At 32.8% G+C, this 5,658-nt stretch overlaps 1 long non-coding RNA gene across 1 annotated transcript; it reads left to right on the top strand.

Moving 5' to 3' along the window:
• The first annotated feature begins 1,347 nt into the window (after positions 1-1,347).
• On the top strand, positions 1,348-2,471 carry LOC139085844 (uncharacterized). The gene is made up of 2 exons (XR_011543954.1): positions 1,348-1,555; positions 1,619-2,471. It is a non-coding gene; the product is annotated as an uncharacterized lncRNA (long non-coding RNA).
• The last annotated feature ends 3,187 nt before the right edge of the window (positions 2,472-5,658 follow it).

Here is a 5,658-nt window from a genome sequence, read left to right on the forward strand (position 1 = left end):
CTTCCAACTCTCCACCATAATTTTGCCTTGTGCCATTTTTTTTTCATCCTCTTCATCTTACTTACTTACTGTAAATGTTACTGTGTAATGCTGCAAGGAATTTAAGAGAGAGTGGAGGGAGAGGATGGAGTGAGCTTCACAGTAATTTACAAAATTGGAAAAAATTAAAATGTGTTTTACTACTTGAGTCATAAATTAAGTCAAAGTGCTACAAATTCCTTTTTTCCTCTCTCCTCGTGCCTTCTTGTTCTGCTACTTCATGGTGTGAGAAAATGAGAATAAAGCAATAAAGAAGAGTGGAACAAAAAAAAAAAGTTGTTCTCGTAAATGTAAAATGTTTTAATTGCTTGGGTATCAAAAATAATGGTCAATCGTTAATATAATATTATGGAATATTTAAAAAAGCATAAATTCAAGAGGCACACAAAAAAAAGTTTCTCTCAATCAAGTATAGCTCAACTAAGGGTGGAGAAATTGTTAGTTGAAGATATTACGCAGCAAAAACTTTCTTCATTAGGACAAGCTTTTCGTGATCACTTTTTTGTGGATTTTTCTGAGGATTGCTTTAGAATCTCATAATGTGAGCTTGAGTTGATGAAATCAAGCAACGATACGCAGACATTGTTAAATTTATCAAAAAGATCAAAATCCTACAAATGACACTCGGGGATGGTACAACAGATCGTAGAAAGCAGTGCCTTTTCGTCATCGACGGGCCCTAATCTTTATTCTATTTTTTTCTAAGAAAATCAATATTTTTAATGTGATTCATAATTTACTGTTGATTCTATTTTAAACTAGGATACAATCCCTTCAAGAATGATGGGCATAATTTATAAGCCCCGCAATGTAATTTATCTATAGAACCTGAAAGAGACCTCGAGGTAGACCAAAGAAGGGATTATAGTGTTAGAAACGATGCTGGGAATTTGAAACTGGCAGAAGTTATTTAAGCCTTGTGCTTTTGTACGCCTTAAATTTATGCTTAGATTTTAAATTATCTAAGTCATTCAGATAAATTGTGATCCATGACCTTTCTTGGATTATTAGTTTGTAGCTAAGGATGGCTTCTTGCTAGGTTATTGCAGCTTCATTCAAATCGACCTTGCGTTGATGCTTGGGATGAAAGTCCTCAATAAGAGAAGGTGAGGCTGGTTTACATATTGTGGAGTTCTTTCTTTCAACTTTAGGGAGGTTTTAAGTTGATTCATAACTTGAACATACGTTTTTAAGCCAGTGAAATTTGAAATAACTTGAAATCTTAACTGTACATCTAGTCAATGTCCACAAATTTTGATCATCCTAATTAATTTATTGTTTACTACATTAAATTGGCTCATTACCTTATCAATCCTCATTCAGCTTGAAATTCTTATTTTTAACTTAAAAACATATTTTTCTATATAAATGAGCATTAGGCACTTTTGAACCTCTAGATTGTCTCTCTTTGAATTAATAATTTTGCTGATAATTTAATCATTTTGTGAACGAATCTGGAGTTTGAAAGTTGACAAATAGTTCTCCAATTATTTTACTAAAAGATGAAAGTATATTGGTGAGTTTTATAAATTTTAGGACCTGTATGGTTAGGATTCACTAATAAATTCTCTCATTCTAGCCTTGTTATCAGCCTGTTAATCCTTTTTCTACACAACACTTCATCTGCGGACATAAACTGTTCATATGAATATGCTAAATTTACGATTATAGGCAGAGCTTATCACTGTGACATCACCAATAATCCAAATATAATATCAGAGGAATCTGCAGTAATCAATCAAGCAACTGGGACCCATGAAAGCTCTAAAACCGATGATGATGTAGCTGGATTTTTTTCAAGTAACAAACAAGTTGAAATTTTTCCACGCGGACTTGAAAAAATCTTCAAAAACCTCAAACTTATCACAATTCACTACGGACGACTTACAGAAGTTCATCAATCTGACCTGAAACCATTCACAAAACTTGAGAATCTCAATTTAGCTTACAATGATATTCAAGTCATCGAAGAAGGCCTTTTTGACTTTAATCCTGAACTAGGCTCCATCTCCTTCATCTATAATAAAATCCAGCAAGTTCATCCTCATGCTTTTGATCATTTGAACAAGCTGAGTTATTTAATTTTAGAATATAATGATTGTATTAATTATAGAGCAGATGATAGCGTGGATGAGGTCAAAGAGATTGTTGAAATTGCTGTTACAGATTGTCCATACACGACTGGTGTACCTAATCCTACAACAACTGAAGGAACCTCAACTGAATAGACGACAACTAAAAGAACAACGAAGTAGAAGATTTTAATGATTATTGTTGGGTATCTATGAAGGATCCGTGTGAAATTAAGTTCAGTCTGTCCAATAAGCAATGTATTGACTAAACCAATGACTGATCCCAAGATACAAAACCCACAAATCTTATATCAGCAGGTTTCAGCAATAAATTTAAAAATTCTTAAAGCTCAAAGACAATTTCTCGCTTTTTTTTATAAATAATGTAAATAATCTCCTACAAACATAAATACCAGCAATGCCATTTCCATTCGACGCAGCAAATCTTTTTATGCTGCGGTTTTCCGTTGTAATGAAATGAATTTTTTATGGGTTAAGAGGATTTTTTAATTTCCCTTCATTCCTCTTTGTTTTCATCCTTCTTCTTCTTCCATCCATACTCTCTGCAGTCATTCTCTCTCGGTTTTGTTGCTATGTCCAACCCTATCGTTTCCTCAAAACTCGATGAAAGTTATATACAATATTAAAAAAATTCTTGAGAGAATTGCTGCTGATGATGAAACAAAATTAATGAAAAAAATTATGAAAAGAAAATCTTCAAGAATTATGATGACTAATTTAGAAAAAAAAAAATGGACAATCAGGACAAATGAAAAAGGGAAATTGAGGATGGAAATTTTAATAATAATGGTAAATGGCCTTTTTCCCTTTTTTTGCTCATTTTTTGCTTCTCATTATTATTATTTTTATCCTTTCAATATTCACTTTATTAATTTATTATTGTTGAATAATGAACAATTTTGATTTTAATGTAGAGTCACTCATTAGTCATCGAGTTTTTGCTGTGTCAATTTAAATTGAAGGATTTTTGGTGAATTAAACATGATTAGCAGAAATTTAATTAATATTAAGAATTTGAAGTTTTCTTAAGGGGATGCTGAGTGGCATAAATCAATTAATCGATCCAAAATCTGGAACAAGGCTGGAGTTATTCTGGCATGGTACCGGATTTAGACCGAATTTAAAGCTTAGAAGTCGAATTTTTAATCGACAAGCCGATTTGGGCTAATTGAAGATATAACAAACTAAGTTTATGTTGGTTGAAAAAGAGAACAGCTTAATATTTTACTTGAGATTTGAAATTTTGCTGCTTTTTAAAGACGATAGATTTCAAAATCTGCACCAGAACTTAAAGTCGACTCAGATTTTATCCGAGTTGACTTGGAGCTTAGCTCTGCACACTGAATGATCCAAGGTATAACAATTCAATGTACCTATCAACAATTTGTATGTCGCGAAACACACAAACCAATTTGACGAGGCTAGGATAGCAAAAAGGACCCAAATTCAATTATTCCGAACACACCATGTTCGCTCGGGTACTGCTAAGTCGTCGCATTAACGTTAACATACTTACTAAGATTCTTCAGCGACAACATAACGGTTGATTTCGATTCTTATTTATTTGTCATTCAGGCAGACCTTGAATGGGATTGAATCTGGGTAGTTACGATCGATTGGCTGACAACAAACTCATTCCCTTTATTAGACAAAAAGACCGCTTTTAGATACCGTAGCAGTATTTTTGTACCCTGAAAGTATCCCATTTGTCTGTTAGGGGTCGATACTGCTGTTTGAAATTTTGCTATGTATCTACAACGTAATAGGTTAAGTTTAATGCCCTAACAGGCAAAGAGTATGCTTTCATGGTACATAAATACCACTACAATGCCCAAAACCGGTATCCTTGTCTGTTAAGGATTTAGAGCATCTTTTTCAGATGAAATTCTTAGTTCCTAATTAGCTATACAAATACCTAGCCATAAAAATCAAAAAGGCAATAAAACGCAAAATTCAAACACCAATTTAGATCAATAAAATAAGAATGTGATGAATCCACACACATCGTAGAACTTTTGTCATTAATTTCAACTCCCAATATTTAATTTGATACAATTTTTATGACGCTTTTGAGCAAATACATTTTGGTATGGCTGAAAGGTAACCGATTTTATGTCCTATTGTTTATTGTATCAGAATATTACAAAACATTTACGACAGTGTGATACATAACAAAAGAAGAAGGAAATGACAGAATTTTTGGAATCTTCATCCTTTATAAATTTTTGATACACTTGCCCTTCGAAGCAGCTTAAATGGATGAATTTTGTATCTTTTTATACACACACACATGTGTGTATGGAGATATTTAATGTATTTTAAGGATTTAGTTCTGTCATGTGGAAAACTACTAATTTTATGTTTATTTTTTTCTTTCCCCCCATCAACTTTTCCATGTTTGGGGGTCTTTTGGAAGTGACGTCAATGATTTCGAATTATTTTCTAGGAGCATCCGAGTGACACAAATGAAGATGGTTCTGCCATGGAGCTCTAAGTCGATAAAATTGAAGTCGACTCGAGTCCATTCGAAGTCCACTCGGTTTTTTCTGGTCGATTCGAGTTCTAGCTTCAATAAAGTTATTTTATTAACACCCAATATTGGTGCCTGCATGTGGCATCCAATTGGCCAAATGGTATCCAAATGGTTCGGAACAGAAGTCTTTTAAACTGCTATCTTAATGCCGTACGATTCACAGCAAATCAATAAATACAAATCGTCATAAATAAGCTATAGTCTCTCAATTCCTTAAAGCACATCACTTATGAACAACCCCTAATGAGAAATATCCCTTTTCAGACGATGAAAAGATTTTCATTTTAATGCCTTTTTCACATTACAGTGATTTTTAAGTAATTAAACTTTTCTTCTTTATCTTCAAGCTTTTTCTGCTCTTGATGCTGTTGATTTTCTTCCTTTTCCTTTCTTTGTGATTCTTCTTCACACTTTCCTTTATTTATTTTTTTAAGGATTGAAATCTCATTGCTAATTTTATTATTTCTAAAATTAACTCTTTGTTGAGTAAGCATTCATGCGTGAATATTCATGAATGTAGGTCAAATGTTAAGGATTTAGTTCAATTTTTGAATGGAATATGCAAATTTAAAAGACTTGAAAATAAATTAAAGTCCACAATAGTGAAGATTTCAAGTAGTTTTCTTGATAATTGAAAGGCATTGAGGTGTGAAATCTTCAAAGTTAATTTATAGTTTTAACGAGATTCTTAATAAATTTGACTTCATTTCTGAACAATTTTTCATATTTTTAAATTCTTCTTTTGGTTATTCGAGTCCATAAATTAACTTCTAGACAAAATCCATTTGTCATATATTCCTAACAGGCAAAGAGCATGCTCTCAAGAACAAGCTCCTGAAGTATCCTTGGACATTTGCTCACTGACACAAAGGTGAGCGTATGTCCAGTAGAATTTTGTAGGAAACTCTTTAGCAGAACATCGGATTTAAACCGAATTCGATCTCAAGTCAGAGTTGTGCCGGTCTGGAGCTGGATTTTAGATCAATTAACCAA

The sequence above is a fragment of the Chironomus tepperi genome, unplaced genomic scaffold, assembly GCF_022539635.2.
Source record: "Chironomus tepperi strain 1889 unplaced genomic scaffold, CSIRO-AGI_Ctep_v1 contig_84, whole genome shotgun sequence".
In the NCBI taxonomy this organism is placed as follows: domain Eukaryota; kingdom Metazoa; phylum Arthropoda; class Insecta; order Diptera; family Chironomidae; genus Chironomus; species Chironomus tepperi.